The 21,651-nt window shown below is 34.6% G+C and overlaps 1 protein-coding gene across 2 annotated transcripts in view; it reads right to left on the reverse strand.

Annotated features, from left to right (window-relative positions):
* Nucleotides 1–4,446, reverse strand: part of LOC131044391 (ubiquitin carboxyl-terminal hydrolase 14) — a 125,232-nt gene extending 120,786 nt beyond the window's left edge. Inside the window, exon 1 of one of the 2 annotated variants that reach the window (XM_057977710.2) lies at nt 3,646–4,443. The gene's annotated coding sequence lies outside the window, so the exon portion shown is untranslated. Of the gene's footprint in view, nt 1–3,645 lie in introns of both variants that reach the window. The other variant, XM_057977711.2, reaches the window with a different exon arrangement.
* Between the last annotated feature and the right edge of the window lie 17,205 nt (nt 4,447–21,651).

Below are 21,651 nucleotides of genomic sequence, written 5' to 3' on the forward strand. Positions count from 1 at the left end.
GTCCATAATTTGCAGAAGCTTATGCCAGACTGGGAGAACACTTTAGATGCCTGTTCCGATGCATTGGATGTGATTGATGTGCAATAGGATGTTTTGCCTAGCATTTCCCTGGAGAAATTAGATTCTGTATTGGCTAGATTCCTGGAATATGCTATGAGAGAGAAAGAGATGGAGATGTAGGCCGAAATCTTCTAAAAGATTCCCTATTTGATGATTAGGCATTATTTCATTGAGCCATATGTTGGTGGCTCCATTTTTATGTAAACCCTAATTAGGGCAACTTTAGGGCTTTGTTGGCATGATCTTGGCCCTCGATTCTAAATGAATCATGGCCATCCATTTCATTTGAGACTCTATATAAACCCCATTGCCTCTCATTTGTAAGAGAGAGATTCTTGAGAATTGTTAGTATATGCTACAGATTTGAATACAAATCATTGTTTGACTTAATGGTGATTTTTGTTTAAGTGTTGCATTGCATTTGAGGTTCTCATTGCCTCCAAGTTAGATTGGAATTTTAGATTAGAATTTGCTTTCAAGTATTTTAGATTGAATGAAGGAATTTGTTGAATGTATTTGTGTGGAATCCATCTAATCCATACCACTAACCTCTTGCTAATTGTAAGTGTGCCTTCATGGTCAACTGAAATTTATGCACACTTAACTTCAATTGTTATATGTCCATTGCTATGCATTAACTTGAATGGTATCTATGTTTGATGGTAATGATTTGAACATCTTTGAAATATACCTTAGATGATTGCACTGAGCTTGTGTTGAATTGTTCGATTTGATGGTGAGACCTTGCCCAGTAGGATTCAATTAATAAATCATCCTTTTCTTGCATTCTAGGCTTTAGAATAGAATTCCTAAACCCTATTCCTTTTGCCCTTTTTTTTAGAAATATTTGTTAAATTAGAACCAAGAGTTGAATTGCAAAACCTTAAGTCATCGACATACCTGTTCCAAATCCATGAAAAATTCCCATATTGAACAATTACGTAAGTCCCCGAGTGAAAACAGCATTATCACATCAAGCCATTGAGTTACCCACATGTCAAGAACTAACCATAGAAACCTTGGAATCATTTTAGTTGATCAATCCTTTAGCATCTTAGGTGATTTTGTTCAAAAGAGGGTAAAATACTTTGGTATTTTATTCTGTGTTCGTATGTGCGTAAAAAACACATCAACATGGCGCCAAATTGGACAGGGAATGATGCAAGGTGGGGAAGAGTCAGGTTACAAACCCTTCATCTTATGGAATGATGGTGCAGACAAAGCCACCCGAATGGAGGAGGCGCGATTGGGGTGGGGGTGCTGAAGGAGGTTGTTCGTGAAAAATGGAGCAACGGATGGCAAGGGAGGTGAAGAAGAAAGAGGCCGAGAAGAAAATGAAGTTTGAACCAAAAGATTTCTGGACCAACAAACCAAGTAAAAAGAAGAAAATTGTAAATTGTTCCTATTTCTGTTTTTGTTCGTTCAATTGGTGTAAAGCCTTATGGCTTTGTTTTGGATGGTTTTCGGTATAGAGAAGGGGTGGCAGTAAAGCCACATTTTAATAATGTTGTATATTGTTTAATGGTCTAGGTGGGAGTTTGAAAATTCATTGTTTTTAGATTGTAGATTGCACAGTAAGGCGCCTTTTGGGGTAGGGTTTAATGAATGTAGTAGTGTTGTCCGTGGTCAGAAGAATTGATACAGAGGTTAATCCCTATTTTTGGAAATCTTTTTTAATAAAATATAACCAAATTACCGATCAAAAAAAAATGTATCATGAGTTTCAATGGAGCCGAATCTGCACTGCAGGATGAAGATTTTTTTTCCTACTTATGCCTTTTGCCAACTCCCTTCAACAGCTACCATTGAAGCATTAGCATTAACACCCATAGATCATATATTTGCAATATGAATTGGGAATTATACGAATCAAGTATCTAGAAATATTACAATTTGTTTTTTTGAAGTTGGACTAACCTCCTCAATCGATTTTAGTTAATAGTATTGAAATTAATATAATATTATTTATATTATATTAATCTTATTTATATTATATATTAGATTACATCATATTTATATTATTATTATTCATTATTATATTTGTATTATATTATTATATATTTATATTTTATTATCATTTATATTACTATTTATTTATATTTTATTATCAATAAATATGTTATATTATTATTTATATTTTATTATTATTATTTATACTATATTATTATAATTTATATTATATTATTATTATTTATATTTTAATATTATTATTTACATTATATCATTATTATACTTATATTATTATTGCCTATATAATATTAATATGATTTTAATATATATTATTAATATTATATTAAAATTTATTTATATTATATTTTATTATTTCATACCATTAAAATATTATTTATATGATTAATTCAGTTATTGTATTATATTTTATTATATTATCGTATAAAAATTGTATTAGTATAAGTTTATATTTTTTATATTTTAATATTATTGTTATGAATATTATATTTATATCATTTATATTACATTATTATTATATTATATAATTTACATTTTCAATTTGTCATGTCAATGCCATATAAATGGAATGCTAACTATGGCTGTAACATCTTTTACTGTTTTTGTAGCTAATTTTTATATATTATTTTAGGGATATTACTGCTTTTACTAAGACTTGCGATTGCCTGGCCTCCTTTCTCTATTCTCCAACCTAGGGGTGGTCCTTTTATCTTTGACGGAGTATCACAAGCAGCTAAATGGGGGACTCCTAAAATTATCAGGTTAACTACAGCTTTTTTTACTCTTTATAGCGATGAAGGTATCACGCACCCCTCGTATACAGCAGTTTCACAGTCTAAACCACAGCGTCATCAAATTCTCAATGTTCACATTCTTGGCTATGGATCTGAGCACATTCTGGGTTCATGCATGTTAGTATAGGTTCTAGGGAGAGTACCTTGGTTCCTCCTAGGCTACCCAGCTAGGCTCACTTATCTCTGGTCATAATTCAATAAAAATCAATAATCCTCTATTGACCAATTTTTGGTGATCAATAATCACAACTTTCTTCCATTCCCAACTTTGAATAAAAACAGAGCATTTGTTTATCTTCGTCCTTGGTTCCAAAGTTACAAATAAGATATCCACGAACAAACAGAGGTTTCTGTTCTAAGTTTGATGGAGAGTTTTGAAAAATCATAAAAGAGGTTTTTTTGGAAAGCACAGATGTGATGAAAAATGAAAAGAGGCGTGCTCGCTGAAGGCATTTAAAAGAAGCCACCGATGAAGCATTGACAAACCTCTCAACAAAACTAAATTGATTAAGCTCATTTAATAAAATGCTCCACTTTGACTTGTCAGTTTTAGCAATTATTAAATCCTAGAGAACTCTAGCACTTCCGACACAAATTATAACACATGCAATCATAGACATGTGAAACATAAAATGTTGATGTCTTCTAATCCTCTGTTAAACACTTACAGCATTGTCCCAAGAAACGAAACCCTCATTTCAGAGTAAGTGAAATGAAGAATGCAATTCACTTCTTAATCTAAAAAGCTCAAAATTGTAAAACATAAAAAAGATGAGTAAATCAAACATTAAATTGACGAACAATAAACTCCAATGCAGCTTACCAGGGTAATTCCTCGAGCAACCCCGGTCACCCTTGAAACCCAAAGGATTTTGTTTAAACCAGTAAAGCCTTAAAACTGGCGTCTTTGAGCTTCTAATTAAAACAATAATGCCAATCGTTGGCCTTGAAATGAAAAACCCTTCAAAGCATTACGCTAATGGTTGGGTTTTGTGATCATAAACCCATAAAAACCTAGCCTTGCTCCTTGCGATTTGAAAACTCTAACCTTGGATATCTCAAATCCTTCAAACCCTAACTTATCACAGCAGTAGCTCAACAATTATCAGAATCATTTCAGAAGGTTTTAAGTATATCATCTGTGCCGCTGATAGTATAGGAACCACCTTCCTCCAAATGAAGAACTTTCGCAATGTCGTCCTCCGCAAGCAGCGAAAAGCTACGCGACTGCGTTCCAAACTAACAGGCTTATTGCTTAAACCGACGACCACTAGCATGGAATCCGTGAAATGCCGCTTTTCATCGGAAAGCACAAGCAATTTATCTCCGCCACCCCCGACAGACTCCGACCACACTTTAAGTACAAAGGCATCATTGACAAAAACACAGGCAATCAAATCGACGCCTTTAGCATGGAGTTGGCCTGCATTGTCGATGAATCTAGGAAGATGCTATTGCGAGCAAATGGGCGGAAAACCTCTCGACATGGCAAATAAAACGATTTTTTTTCCCGGTGGCCAGTCCCGAGGTTCAAAAACAATCGCAGATTTTCCTCTTCATCAAAATATGAAACCGTTGCGTCTGAACCCTCTCGCCTACATTTATTGGGGTACGGTTCGTACTAAATTCTAATCTGCACATGCTTGTCTATCCGAGTATCAAAATGTACTATTGGATGTATTTTTCCTCTATTTAATAATTAAATTGAAAATCAGAATTTGGTCAATGGTACATTTGGCTTTTTTTATAGAAGTTGTCTCTCCATTCTATTCAAATGTTTACGACATGATTTAAATAAGAAGAAATATTTAAATGCTAATTAGTAATCTCACCTTGTGTGCAATGGGTATGACAAAGAGGTGTGTAAAGTTATGAAAATTTGTAGTTTATTTTTGCATACATTTGTGCAATACATGAGTTTATTTAGTAGATTGTTTAGTAAATAATGGTGTTCGTGCAATAGAGGTCTTAATGAAGAAGTGATAGCTTTGAAACAATTATGCATCTCACTTACAAGTATCCAAACATGATTAAAAAAACCTTTGAATAGGGAAGATAACAAGGATCCATTACCAATAGGTTCATGCTATGTTTGTAATAAGCAGAGAGGGAGATATAGGGATATAAAGAGGGAGAGAGATGGGGGGAAGGAGATAGAGATATGAGTGAAGATGGATATGGAGGATGTGTGTGTGTGTGTGTGTGTGAGAGAGAGAGAGAGGTAGAGACAAATAGAGAGAAGTATATATAGAAAAAATGATATTGATAAAGGGGGAGATAGAGAGGAAGAGATAACTATATGAGAAGATAAATAGATAAAGAGAGATATGTGATAAGAGAAAGGTAGAGAGTGGTAGAGAGAGAGAGAGGGGGGGGATAGGGAGAGCCAGAGTGGGAGAGTTGGGGGGAGATAGAGAGATGGAGGGAGAATAAGGGATAGAGATAGGTAGAGGAGAGAGAGAGAAGATGGGAAGAGATGGAGAGAGGGATTGATAACTTAATATAGAGAGAGGGTGAGGGTGAGGGGGAGGCGTAAATAGAGTATGATATAAGGAAATGGAGAGTGATAGGGAAATAGATAAAGAGATAGGGAGATAGAGGTAGAAAAGGAAACATATAGAGAGAGGATGATATAGAGAGATAGTGAAGGATGTGGAAAGAGATAGAGAGATAAAGAGATAGGGAGAGAGCAGCAGAAAAAGATATGGATAAAAAGAGATAGAGGTGTGTGTGTGTGTGTGTGTGTGTGTGTGTGTGTGTGAGAGAGAGAGAGAGAGAGAGATAAATTGGGAAAGATGGAGGAGGATAGATAGGAGTCAAAAGAGGGGTGGATAGAGTGATATAGATATAATAGGAAAGATAGAGAGAGAAGACTAAGAGAAAGAAAGAGATATAGGGAGAAGTAAGGAGATAGAGATAGTGATAGAAAGATGGAGGGATCAAAACCAAAGCCAATTCAATGATCATTAAGGGAAAACGGCTTAGCAAATTTGAGTTTTGACACTTGGGTGGATAATCAAAGTATAAGTGGGAACATGAAGAGACCTTCTGAAATGTATGGAGGCATTAAAACTATCTTAGATGATGAAAAAAATAGGACAAGTGCACAAGACAAATACTTGATTTTCTATAAATTTTGAGGGTTGCAATTCTAAGCACAAACAAAATATTATAAGTATCCTAAAAACTATTAATTTGTTAAGGCATTTTGCTCTTAATTGCGAAAATGCGAAAAAAAGATTCATAAACAAAAAAAGAAGCATCATTTCCTGGGAGTTTCAACACGATGACCAAATAGACATGAAAACTTCCAACAAAGGTCATTCCATCAGGATAATCTAGCATCGAGGGCTTACTGTATTTCTGTAGCTCCCCCTCTACAAGTATCTAGCTCCAAAAACCCTCTACCAAGATTCAATGGTAAAGCAGATGCGTCACAACAACACATCCTAAAGGAAGGCTTCACTACTAACTACCACAAAATGTATATATTCAAAACTACATCAAGGGAAAATACAAATAGTGGAATACAACCACAATGGGTATTTGAAAATGGAGGCTCGGTGCACAAATGCAAAGACCAATATACCTAGTAAAATGTTGTCGTCGTTCATAGGTCGACAGCTATCTCTTCAACAACAAAAGAAGGTTGGCAAATAGTCTACTCTAGGAAAAATAGAAGGCGGATTTTGGAACAAAGCAATCCCCTTCTCCCCACTCCAGGCACCCCAAGGAACAGAAAGAGATGGTCCCTTATCAGCAACATGAAGCGACAAAGATCAAAGAAAAATGCATCTAGGGCTCGGAAAAAATTTCGATAGAAAGGCGAGCATTACCCAACTTCAGGAGCAAATTGTATTCCACTAGGGAAGACAAGGTTTTTTCCCCCAACTCAGAGATCGTCAGTACCCATCACAAACCTGCAGGAAAGCAAGAGTTCTATCAAGATAGTTGCAGATCTAATTCAACCTATCTAGGACTGATACACCAATTTGGGATTACTAGCGATGTGGAGTAGACATAATCAACATATTCAAAGCATGATCGAATGGTGGGAAGCTAAATTTCTCAGCCAAGTAAGTATCTCTACCTTATGCAATAACTTCCTATTTATTCTACAAAAACAAAGAGGTTAAGCAGGAAATTTTACATGGCAATATAAAAAAAATTAAAGGATATTGTTTCCACTGTATAGAATGGTTCCCCAACTTTGATCCTATTACATTCAGACCAAAAAAATCCCTATACGAGTAAACCGACGATTGCTCCCAGTAGAATACCGATTCCCTAAAATTCTAAAAATAATTGGTAACAAAATGGGACCATTTCTTGGATGCGAAGGCCTATCCAGGGATAATCAATCGAAACCTATCAAAATTCTTTTAAACCTATATATCAAAATCAAATAGCTCAATCATTTGGATCTAGTAACAGAGAAAGGCAATTGGACCATAAAATCATCCTTCTATGATGGGTTTATAGATGAAACGGATATCATCCTCAAAACTAGACATAAACCCAGTATCAATATTAAGAAAAATAGCCTCCCTACTCCAAAACAGGATGTGATCATTAACTTTAATATGGAGAGGGGTGGGTTCTGTATAGAGCCCAAAGGAATGGATAAATAGAGGACAACTATGGAAATCTCTCACACAAATCAGACCCCAACAAGGAATCCCTAAAGAAACTCATATGGCAATTTCTTGACATCCAACAAGGAATCCCTAAAGAAACTCCTGCAAGATGCATAAGATTTTAGGGTAGAGGTTGAGGATCAAATTGCCATATTGGAATAGTCAAGGGAGGACTAGAACCAGGGACATGTGAATAATTATCTTGAGGAGATTAATGTTAACAACACTCGAAAAAATATTTTAGATTTCATCGCACTTAGCACCCAAGAGGTCTGCCTAGAATTGGAAGTAGTCAATGAGATTATGGGTTTCACTCAAGAGGAGGTTGAAGAACTAGGAGAAGTGGTCATAGAAAAGCAACTACTTATTCAGAAGATATTAGAAATCATGGATTCTAAGGACGAGGAAGTTGTGGTAGAGTCGAAAGAAAAGAGAACATAAACAATTGAAGAAAGAGATCTTGAGATGATTATAAGAAACTTGGATCAGATTGAGAAAGTGGAGGATGGAATCTCTGAATATGGAGGATTGCAAGGAGGAACTCAAACTGGGCATTATGCAAAGTTTCCAAAGTAGAGATTGCCCAGATTGTACAAAAGATGCCAAAAAGAGAGGCAGAAAATCACTAAGTGAATCAAGAATGAGTGATGGTCTGGCAGAAGACCAAGTAAAATTAAGCACCTTTTTTAATGCAGGGAAGGGGAAGATCCTTCCCAATAAGAAATGAAATTAATCACATTGAATGTTAGGGGCATGAATTCCCCAAAAGAATAACTCGTTATTAAGCACAATATTTTAACCTAGAAGTCAAAGATATTATTACATCAAGAAACAAAACTCGATATAGAAAAAAATGAGCTCTTCAAGAAAAAACTGGGATCTTGGAAGATGGAATTAGTTAAGGCAGAAGGAGCTTTAGAAGGTCTCAAAGTAATCTGGGATCCTAGAAGACCATCGTTTGAAATTCTAGGCAATACCAAAAACTGTCTAGGAGGGCTTATTAGAAGTTTTCAAAGCAATTTATCCTTTTCATTGGTAAATGTCTATGGACCCATGCAAACAGACAAAAAAAAGGAATTATGGACCAAACTAGAAGGCCTCTTCAACCAATACACAGATAATTACTTTATTTTAGGAGGAGACTTCAATGCCATATTGGATTTATCTTAAAAGAGAGGTGGTGTTAGGAAGGAACCCCAATCCCTTATAGACTCTAGGAACTGGGTAAATCAAAATAACCTATTGGAAATTTAGGCTAACAATGGAAACTGTACTTGGAATTAGGTTTTAGCCACATAGCAGAGAAACTAGACAGATTCTTCTTTAAGGGCAATATGACAAACTTCCCATTTAACTTGAACTCAAGTATCCTTCCAATCTCTTGCTCGAATCATTTCCTTATACAATTAATAGTTGAAGAAGAAATCAGACCCTCAAGATGTCCTTTCAAATTTGAAAATATGTGGATTATGAACGAAAACTTCCTCAAAAACATAGAACTGTGGTGGAATGAGGAGCTATTCATTGGGTCAAAACTGTTATGTTTTATCTCAAAGCTAAAAACCATTAAGAGGAAGTTACTACAATGGAACAAGGAACACTTTGGGAGCATATTTGAATCTAAAGAAAGATTAGAAAAACAAATGGAAGAACTAAATGAGAACGTATTGAAGGAAGGCATGGATAAGAGTAGTTACTTGAGGGAGAAATAATTATTAAGCAAATATGAGGATATCCTCGCAAAAGAAGAAGTTTTCTGGAAATTGAAATCTAGAGAAACATGGTTACAACAAGGAGATAAAAATACAAAGTTTTTTTCATAATAGCACCAAACAAAGAAGAAACATTAATAGAATCGTTAGAATTAAAGATGGGGAAGGGAACACAATTGAAGACCCTAAGGCAATAACCAAAGAAGCTGTTAATTTATGTAAAAATATCCTAAATAATTGGGACTCATTAGAGATTAGAGCCCAATCCAAACTTTTGGATAATATTCCTAAATTAGTATTTGAAGACCAGAACTGGATGTTAAATAGCAAATTTACTGAAACAAAGATTCTCACAGCCCTAAATCAAATGCATCTTGATAAAGCCCTTGGGCCAGATGGCTTCCTAGCATGTTTTTTTTCAAAAATATTGGCATATTCTGGGCAATGAAATGGTGGAGGCTTTAAAAGCTGCCAAGAACTTGGGAAGATTCTTAAAGGAAATTAGCAATACCTTCATAACTTTAATCCCTAAAAAAGAGCAGGCATAGCACTTTGATGAATACAGGGCGATCTCACTCTGCAATACTATCTATAAAGTACTCACCAAAGCATTGGCGAATAGGCTCAAAATAATTTTATAATTATTGATGAACAAACATGATTTGTCTCGAGAAGATCAATCTTCAATGGAATTATCAGAGCCCAAGAATTCATTCACTCCATTTAACAAAATCTTAACACTAGGATGTTGATAAAATTAGACATCGAGAAAGCTTATGATAAAGTTGACTGGAGGTTTCTTTGCAAATGCCTAGAGGCATTTGGATTCTCAAAACAATGGATTAATCTGATCTATGAATACATATCCAGCCCTAGAATCTCAATACTTGTCAATGGAACCCCAAAAGGCTTCTTTGATATATCCAAGGGTCTTAGATAAGGAGATCCAATATCTCCTTTCTTTTTTATTATCACGGTAGAGGACCTAGGTAGATCCATCTCTGTGACTCTTAGCAATAGCCAATTAAAAGGAATCAGAGTAACTAATGGTATAGACCCTATCACCCATCATCAATTTGTTGATGACACCATGCTCATGGGGAAGCTGGTAGGAAAGAAGTCGGGATGTTTAGGGAAATACTATCTAATTACTCCAAAGCATTAGGGCAATTGGTTAACCATAATAAATCATAAATCTTCTTCTTCGACTCTACCCCCATAATAGAGCTAGAAATCTGCAATATATTGGGATATAGAAAAGGAGCACTTCCAAGTAAATACGTTGGAATACCTCTAGATAAGGGATAGAGGAACAAAAATTATTGGGACCATATCTTAACCAATAAGAAACTTGAATTTTGGAAGAATAAATGGTTGTCCTCAGTTGGAAAAGTCACAATGCTAAAAACAGTACTATCGAAAGTGCCCATTTACCAATTGTCATGTCTCTAACTGCCCAAAGGAATAAATGAAAAACTTAACAAGAAAATGAGAAATTTCTACTAGAATGGGTCGTTTGATCAAAAGAAACTTGCTTTGATTGCCTGAAACATAATTTGCAGACCGATTAATGAAGGAGGTATTGGACTGAAGAATCAAATTAGGCAGAACAAGGCTCTAGGAGCCATACTGATCTAGAACATGTACAAGGAACCAAATCTTAAATGGGTAAGAATCCTAAAACTAAAAGACCTCACAAATAGAAATCTGTTTAGAATATTTAGGATAGGTTTCCCTCCTAAAGGCTTGAGGATTTGGAATTTCCTTCTAGAATGTAGGGACATCATTCTGGAAAAGTTGACCTGGGATGTTGCTAAAGGTGATGAAGCCTTATTTTGGGGAGGATTATTAGGGAGGCTACCCAACATTAGATAATCTTATAAATAATAACCTAGTTTAAGAAAGGTTGAAGACTCAACGGGGGAAATTTGTGAAGGATTATGTGGAGTTTCCCAAGGGTGATCCCACCCTGTGATGGGAGTGGAAGTCTCTAGATAACCTAGACATCCTTGGGCAATACATAGAGTCATTCAAGAAGCTATTAGAAAACGGAAAGCTCTCATTTAGGTCAAGATATGATAGACTTGTTTGGGTTGGATCCAAAATGTGCTCCTATAGTCTAAAGGAAGGGTACAACCTACTTGATAAAAAACTATAGCACCCTGCAACTAATTTACTAGTTAAACTCTACTGGAGCAACCAATGTTTTCCCAAAGTAGGTATTTTTGCCTAGGTAGCTCTGCAAAAGAGGATTCTAACAACAAATTGGTTCACTAAACTAGGGTTTGAGGGTCCTTCAAGGTGCCCCTTATGTGAAAGTGATGCAGAAACAATCAACCATCTACTAATGAACTGTCAATACAACAATGAATGTTGGAATTGGTTACGTAACAAACTAGGAAGGTTTACAACTATCCATAATGATCTACTTAGTTGGTTTCAAAGTTGGCCAACACTGGATCACAAAGGAATATATATTATATTATGGACCATAACACCATCCATCTTAATATGGGAAATCTAAAAGGAAAGGAACACGAGAATCTTCAAAGCAAAATGTATGAATGGGGATCAATTAAATAATAAGTTAGAGGCGGCTATAGTAGAAGTTACAAATAGAAGGCTACTCTTGTGACAAAAGAAAGAAGTACTTCTAACAAGATGGGATGAAATAATCAGAAGCAAATGACAGGGACTAAAAATCTCACATTTCATAGGCAATGGAAATGAGAACAAACCCAACAATAGGAATCAAGTCAAGTGGAAACCCCCTTGGAATGGTTGGTATAAGCTAAACTTCGATGGAGCCTCTAGAGTTAACCCGAGTGTAGCAGGGATAGGATGCATTATCCATAATTAGAATGGGATTGAGATAGCTAGTCTAAACAAACCCACAGGAGTATAAACTAATAACATGGCAGAAATACAAGCCCTTGCAGAAGGCCTAGTTATTTCCAAGAGACTACAAATAAAGAATTTAGAAATAGAAGGAGATTTTGCTATAATTATCAATGCTCTAAGGATGGGCTCTACCCCAAATTGGAAATTGAATGGCCAATTAGAGAGAGCTCTTGATTTACTGAAATCTTTTGAAGAATACTTAGTAAATCACATATATAAAAAGCAGATAATTTGGCAAATCTAGGAGCTAATGGGGATTTGAATGTTAAAATGCCAACAACAGTGGACGGTATATAGAATTACCCAATTAGATAATTTGATCAACTTTGGTACTTACTCAAAAATCTCTCTCTCTCTCTCTCTCTCTCTCTCTCTCTCTCTCTCTCTCTCTCTCTCTCTCTCTCTCTCTCTCTCTCTCTCTCTCTCTCTCTCTCTCTCTCTCTCTCTCTCTCTCTCTCTCTCTCTCTCTCTCTCTCTCACACACACACACACACACAGACATACATACATACATACACACACACGCACACACACAAATATATGTACGTATATGTATATGTATACGTATATGTATGTATATACATATATTTATATATGCACGCATATATAATAAATATATATACATATACATATATACACGTACACACACATATACATGTGTATGTATACATATAAATATATATGTACACACACACACACACACATATATACATATGTACACACACACACATATATACGTACATATACACATAAATATACATATTTGTACATATATACATATACGTAATATATATGCATATATATGTGTGTGTGTGTGTGTGCGTGTTTATGTACACACACACATATACATATGTATATGTATATGTATATGTATATGTATATGTACGTATATATATATATATATATATATATATATATATATATATATATATATATATATATATATATATATATATATATATATATATATATATATATATATGTGTGTGTGTGTGTGTGTGTGTGTGTGTGGTGCAGGAGCATCTAAAACATGTTCAAATTTTGATGTAATGGGTTAAGTAGTTAGGGTCTAGACATAAGAAAGACATTTTGTGATACAATAAGGTCTTAAAAGACCATTTATAATGTTTTTAGGTTCATTTGGTTTCAAATTGGCAAAGTATGTGAAATTTTGTAAAAGAAATTGTCAAGTTGTAAAAAATGAAAAGTTGTCACGTTAAGAATATGAAAGGTCAAGGGTTGTTATTAGGTAGTTGAGCAGTTGGAAGATAAAAAAATAGTTGGAAAGCCTTGTAAAATCGTTAAATATTCTTGGTGTGGTCATTTGGAAGAAAGATATGTATGTGGTGGAAGAAGATTCGATTGAAATAATGAAATAGTCCATGGAAACTGTCATTTTTATGTATTTTTCCAAGTTGCAGTGATTTGTATGGCTAGGTACAGATTGATAATGACATGAAACCAATTGGAACTGATAAATATTTGAGTATTCTTTCATTTTCAACTAGTTTGGTAAGATTCCTTGGAGTTTAGACCAAGTTATGGCCATTTTAGTGCAGGTTGTCTAGAACCCTGCCTAGGATTACCCGTTTTGGAAAAAAAATTCCATAACTTTTGTTTCCACCATTAGATATTTATGTAACTTTGGGAAATATATTTTACCTATCATATCTACAATATTATTGAAGAGATTGACCTTATTTTGTGTTGTGTGGAAGTTATGAATGACTGTTCGTTGCACTTCACAGTGAAAATTTTGAGTTTGAACCCTTGTAGCAACATTACCAGTCAATTTTCTAGTCATTTGTTCCAAAATAACCCACACTCATTTGAATATATGTTGTTAAATGGCCAAAATGGCATCTAAACACATTTTTTTATATTTTTGTTACAAAGTCTGTGTGGGGAGTTATGCCTTGTTAGACCCTCTTGAAGGGCTACTAGAAAGAAGACCTGATTTTGAAAGAATGGTTAATGATATTTGTCCAAAGGACTAAGTGAGTGCTTGTTTGTGTTTGTAAGAGGATTCTAATCCTACCTATGCATCAATATGTGTGTGTGTGTGTGTGTGTGTGTGTGTGTGTGTGTGATACATATGTATATATGTATATATATACAATATGACCGAAGCGATTGACGTCATTTTGTTTGTGTGGAAGTTATGAATGATTGTTTGTTGCACTTCACAGTGAAAATTCTGAGTTTGAACCCTTGTAGCAATATTACCAGTCAATTCTCTAGTCATTTCTTCCAAAATAACACCCACACTCATTTCCATATATGTTGTTAAATGGTCAAAAGGGTATCTAAATATGTTTTTTATATTTTTGTTACGAAGTCTGTGTGGGGAGTTATGCCTTGTTAGACCCTCTTGAAGGGCTACTAGAAAGAAGACCTGATTTTGAAGGAATGGTTAATGATCTTTGTTCAAAGTACTAAGTGTGTGCTTGTTTGTGTTTGTAAGAGGATTCTAATCCTGCCTATGCATCAATATGTATACATATATATGTAAGTATATATGTATATATACATATATATGTATGTATGTATGTATGTATGCATATGTATATATGTATGTATGTATGTATGTATGCATATGTATATATGTATATATATGTATGTTTACATACATATATGTATATACATATACATATACATATACATATACATATATATATCTACAATCTGACCTAAGCGATTGACCTCATTTTGTGTTGTATGGAAGTTATGAATGACTATTCGTTGCAATTCATAGTACAAATTTTGAGTTTGAACCCTTGTAGCAACATTACCAGTCAATTTTCTAGTCATTTGTTCCAAAATAACCCACACTCATTTCCATATATGTTGTTAAATGGCCAAAAAGGTATCTAAATATGTTTTTTATATTTTTGTTACGAAGTCTCTGTGGGGAGTTATGCCTTGTTAGACCCTCTTGAAGGGCTACTAGAAAGAAGACCTAATTTTGAAGGAATGGTTAATGATCTTTGTCCAAAGTACTAAGTGAGTGCTTATTTGTGTTTGCAAGAGGATTCTAATCCTACCTATGCATCAATATGTATATGTATATATATGTATGTAGGAAAAAAATTGTACCTATTATATCTACAATCTTACCGAAGCGATTGACCTCATTTTGTGTTGTGTGGAAGTTATGAATGATTGTTCGTTGTACTTCACGGTGAAAATTCAGAGTTTGAACCCTTGCAGCAGCCATTACAACTCAATTTTCTAGTCATTTGTTCCAAAATAACCCACACTCATTTCCATATATGTTGTTAAATGGCCAAAAGGGTATCTAAATATGTTTTTTATATTTTTGTTATGAAGTTTGTGTGGGGAGTTATATATACATACATACATATATGTATGTATGTATGGTGTAGTCACGATAGGAGTAAGTCTTCAAAGAGAATAGTATGGACCATGCAGCAAGAGTTAACACAACAAAATCAACACAATCATGATGGAGGCAATGAAAAACAGACTTTATTATGTCATAAAAATCAATTACAAACTGTCAGCAACATGCAGGCTTACAAGTGTGGCATCATAAAATTGCGACCCTGCAATTTTCGAGCACATTTGAGTCTTCACATTGGTGAAACAAATCCCTAAGCCTGATTGGAGACCCGAGACATGCTCGCACCTCCCGAAACATGCATTTCCTCGCATCATGCACTTTCTGTCCTGAATTAGGGCAGGACAGGGGCGCCACGCCCCTATCCCCCCTAGGACAAGGGCGTGGCGCCCTTGTCCCCCTAGGATAGGGGTGTGGCGCCCTAGTCCTTTCCCTATTTTGGGCCCCCTCCACTTAAGTCCTGCATTGGGCTTGTCAATGAGAAGCGGGAAAAGGTTTTCTATGTCGGTCTGAGACGGAAAATCAGTTACAAACTCTAATTGGCAAGTATATAAGATGCATTTTCCCCTCTCACTTGCATGGGTTCGATAAGTGAACGAGTTCAAAAAGTTCAAGAAGTGAAATCAAGCATTCAAACATTAAGCATCTCAAGTCTCCTTTCAAGGGTAGGTGTTGCATTCAAGTCAAGGATTCAACCATTGAAGAGGAGATCCCTATCAACATTCAAAGCATTCAATTCTACATATCCTTTCAAACAAATCTATCAACATTTCAATTGCATCCTCTCTTGAGGTGAAATCTATTTCAGTCATTTACTTTCATTTTCTTGCAAGTACTTTTCATCATTTGGTTAATTCCAAAACTGGGGTTTGACCTGAAGGCAAACACCCAATACCAACAATATTTCCCCTCTTTCCTGTGTGTAGGTTGGATGTGCACAACTGTATTTGCAGATTTAGGCTTCATTCTCAGAGATGAAAAAACCCTTTTCGGCGCATGGATTTTTCAGAGGACCAAGTACACTTTCAACACGATCCCGACAACTTTCACTCAAATTTACAGGGGAGCTTAGTCTCAGCATTTTACTACTAATTCCAGGTGCACAACTTCATCCTGGATTTCTATCTCAAGTTATAATAATTTCTTTGCCATCTTTACACATAGTCTCAATTCACTTAATTCATCCTATCCATTCTAAAAGAGGGGTTACTTTACTTTCCAAACTCATTGCCAATTCACTTAGTATTCAGTCTCTCTCCATTGATATTGGATCTAGTTAATTCAACACCCCCCCTCTTTTAAATGTAATGTGTGAAAGAGGTTGAAGAGGATCCTTTGTGAAACTTTCACTCCTTTTTTGAGGAGGGTAAAGCTTTCTGCATGATCTCCTCATCGCCCTTTTCCTTTTTCACCATTACAACAATATTCGACACATGGGCCTGATTACATACATGTTCAAATATAATATCCAGGCTCAAGCAAGAATGCGAGCCAACTCTGGACCTCCTAACCTTTAGATTTTTTATTATATCTTCTAAAACTTTACTCTCAATGCTTAATTACATTTATTTATATGATCAAGCGTGATCTGCGTCGGCCCAAGATGAAACAATAACCGATGAACGTGTAAAACAACTAGGTTGGCCTCCACCAAAGGAATCTATTTGGAAAATCCATAGAATGAAGTGCGGACCCAAGGGAAGGTCGACCACATGCCAAGGAATGTTGGAAACAACGAATTGAATCTCTGCAAGCTACGAAAGTGATCTGTAAGATTCACCAATCGCAAATAGGTTCAAGTGGTTCCGGTGTTCCAAGCCAGAAATTATCTCAAATTTCGAAAGCAATAACTTGTCGGAAAAATATGCAAACGTCTCGCAGACTTAGAATAAGGTAGATGAACAATTCTAAAATCAAAATCCCACTTTGCAAGATTCGATGATCAAATGCAAAGAGACACAGAAAGAAACGTTAAACTACAAAACAAGAAACAAACTAAGAAGAAAAGTTTTTGGTTGATGCAAGATTGCCAAGAACCAAAGATGATCCTACATCGAACATCCAGGGTTGTTGAAAAAGTGAGTCCCTCACTTTGTTGAGGCCAGAGGAAAACCAAGACAGTCTACCTCTTCTTGAGAAATCCATGATGAATGTAACGCCCTGCTAGTAAACCCTGAAGGGATTAAACTAAAACACTAGAAAAAGAGTGTAAATAATTTTTTATTTTTTTTAACTTTAATAAACTAAATGATGCATTAAGATAACATTACATTCAATTTTCATAAACAAAAGACTTAACTTAAAACCTAAAGGGTTTCCCAACATGGTTTACATTATTAAACTAAACATTTCTTAACATTAATTAACCCACTTAAGATGATTTAATCATAAAGACAAAATTACACTATAGAATGTTTATTTCATTCAATAGCATGTGATATCGTTAACATTTCTATGTTTCATTCATGAGGATTCTTTCTGTTATATTGCATCAGTGATACTAATAAAAGATATACATTTAACCATCTAATTCTCATCAATACATTTGTTTTACATTACAAGATTGAAATAATATTACATTTCACTTAACCATAAAGTCTCATAAGAACACATAATATTTACATTAAAATTACATCTTGCCATGAAGGCATATATAACAAATAATACAACTGACCTTATAAGGTCCAAGATATACAAAGAATAATCCAAGATGACAAATAGGATCCAACTGGAAATACGATATGCTCGAATCCAAAAGAGCAACTGGAACACCTGTGAAGCCAACTCCTGCAAGAAGGAACAAACACACTCGATGTAAAGTGGCACTACCACCTGATCATGTGGCTCAAAAAGAACCACCCCACCATGCTAGGCGATAGAAATAAGACCCACTAGCAGACTACAAGGTATGCACACATGGTCTAAACATGACATCATGAATCTCACATAAAGCATATACTGACAAACATGACTCCACAACAAAACTCCAGGTGATATCAACAAGGCTACACACTAGTGACCATAAGGGAAGAGTGTCACCACATAGCTTGGGATGGTTATCCTGGTAGACCTCCATAGGTCCCGACCCCCATCTTGGGTTATCCTGGTAGTCTCTCCCAAATTCCCAGCCTCATCCAAGTCTCATGCGAACCCAAACAATCCTTTCGTGAGGACAAGGTTGTTGGTTTTCCATTCCAGGCCCTCCCACTACATCCTAAGTCTGTACTAGCATTCAACCATGAGCGGGGTACAATTATCTTAATTAATGTTTTAGCTACCCAAACCCCTAATATATTATTAGGTTATCACTTAGTTATCCAACTTTCGAGGGGTTATCCTGCTAACCTCTTTGGGTGCGGCCCCAACTTGAAAGCCACTCTTCCTTATGACACTACACAAAAATTCCCAAAATAAATGCAATGCAAAAATATCAAAACCAATTTACAAAAAGGAGTTCAAGACAACTGAGAAACACTTAGTCATACAAGCCCTTGCATATAGGTTAACTAAACTAGCAAAACATAGTCTACTCATGAGACAAGACCAAAGGAAATGACAATAAGAAAAGTCTAATTCCATTTAACACTAAAGACTTGCAATATAACTTAAATGCGAAGACAATCAGAAACGAAACAACACCTTCGCTAATTTAGAATAAACAATTTAGTTTTCTCTCCTTCAATACACAATTGACCAAGCTTCCTAAGTTCACAAGTTTCCAAAATACATCGTTTATTAACAATCATTTCACTGATTCGGTTAAAAATTCAAATCAACATTTGCTATATAAATTTAGAATTTCGATAAAAAAAACATCTTAATCACATTTGAGTCATAACACAAATATATATATATAAACAACATATACATTAAGAATCTGATTTTTTTTTTTTTCATTCTAAAATTTATATTCTCTTTGGTTTTTTTCCAATATATATATATATATATATATATATATATAATTTAATTATTAATAATAAAAATTAAAATTAAATTAAAAAAAACCGTTATCATATCTTGTTGCCACGCAACACTCGAAGGAGGGGTGGTGGCATGTGGGGACACGTCATGGTTTCCCACAATCATGGCTGACTGTGGCTGCCCACAGTCATGGCTCCCATGATGTGTGGGAGAGCCACGACTCCCCACCGCCATGGGGGTCGTGGTGTCCATGGGGCAACACCCCCCCCCCCCCCCCCCCCCCCAATTTTAATTTTTTTTTTAAACAATTCCAGAACCATACAAAACCCAGTAAATTCAAACAACAACAACCTCCTAGGTTTGCCCAAAAAACAAGAAAATTTTGACAACATAACCCCCCCATTTAAAAACAATGGAGAAATTACTAATTTTTTTACAAACGGGGAGAAAAACAAATTCACTAAATCAATTTCTTTTCAAAAACACAACACACAAACAATTACAGAGGTTTGAATTTCAACAAGATTTAAAAAAAAAATAAAGATTTAAACAACCAACTTGGTAAGCTTTCCAGGAAGAGAAATTTGGAGATGAGCAAGCCTCCAACCAACAAAACCAGATTCTCCAACCACACAAATTCTTCAGCCAAAACCAATTCACAACAGAGAGTTCCAAAAATATTCTTAAAAAATGCAAGATGATATAGTCTAGAAAAAAAAATTCTCCTTTTAAAGAATTTTTTTACTCACAAATATCTTTTAGGTCAATTTATTTATTTTAATGAAAAATTGAAAAATCAATTTCTTTTTTCAAAACAATGCATTTGCATTTAAATTTTTCAATTTGAATTCATTTTTTCCACATACTTAAAAAAAACAATTTAAACATTAAAATTTCATAAAGGTAAAAATAACTTCCTTTTTTTTTAAACCAAATGAAAAACATAATATAAAATTTCCTTAATAAATCAACAATTCAATTTTAACTAACCAAATAAAATAATTGATTAATCTATTAAACCATAAAAATACTCTTTTTTTTTTTATAGATAATGGGCCTTTGGCTGAATAATTATATTAATTGAATGAAATTACATTAAGTTTACAACCCGATTCAGTGTGGGCACCGGTAGGAAAGAATTGGGCTAAGAAAAACTTTGATCTTGCCCCAAGGAAATTTTTTCTGGAAATCAGATAAAATACAAAAGTGGCCAATTGCCATTTCAAAACAATACATTTGATAATTCTTGTCAAATACATCATACTAATTCCAACTATGATGGTTGCAAAATTTGACTGCAACAATGCCACATTCTGATGGTATGGGGCAATTCTGAATAAAGCACGTTGAATACCTCCACCTGTATCCTGCAAAACCAGATTGCCAAAGCAAACTACGCATTCTTCCTGCATATTGTTAGACTAGTCTCAATCTGGAAGTAGATGCATCTGTAGCCAGACTTGTTAAAATTTCCCTGTTTTATCTAAATAAAAACATTTTCCATAGCTTTCCAATACGAAAACACACCAAAAGAATACCCATAAGAGATCATATTCCTCTCGAGCCAACCTGATCAGTTCTTACCAAAAGATAGAAGAATAAATCGAGGAAAAGAAAGACCCAAAAAAGATTCAGCTAGTAAGATCTGTTGAATCAAAAAAAAAACAAAGCATAACCCAGTCTAGGGCCATGACAGCCATAGACTAATTTAAGATTCCCGACCAAAGTAAGACTAACAAAAAAAAAAAAACAACGAAAACCAAACCTGCATCGGACTAAAAAGGGAGAAAAAGAACTAAATCCACATGCACACACACACACATATGTGTGTGTGTCTATATAATATATATGTGTATATATGTGTATATATATGTATATATATATGTGTGTGTGTGTGTGTGTGTGTGTGTGTGTGTGTGTGTGTGTAGTACATACATACATATACATATATATGTATATGTATGTATGTATATGTACATACATATACACATATACATATGTATATATGTACTACACACACACACACAGATATATATATATATATATATATATATGTAGATGTACATATACATATACATATAGATATCTATTTGTGTGTATATATATATATATATATATATATATATATATATATATATATATATATATATATATATATATATATAATCATGTTCATACATCCGTTTGGCACTTGCTCTGGCTCTTGTTTCCCTGTTTGCTTGCCTTCTCTTCATCCTTGTCTCTACTTTGTGATTTATTCTTTCTTTTATTTTATTTTTCATTATATAATTCCCTAT

This window comes from Cryptomeria japonica, chromosome 2, assembly GCF_030272615.1.
Source record: "Cryptomeria japonica chromosome 2, Sugi_1.0, whole genome shotgun sequence".
NCBI lineage: Eukaryota > Viridiplantae > Streptophyta > Pinopsida > Cupressales > Cupressaceae > Cryptomeria > Cryptomeria japonica.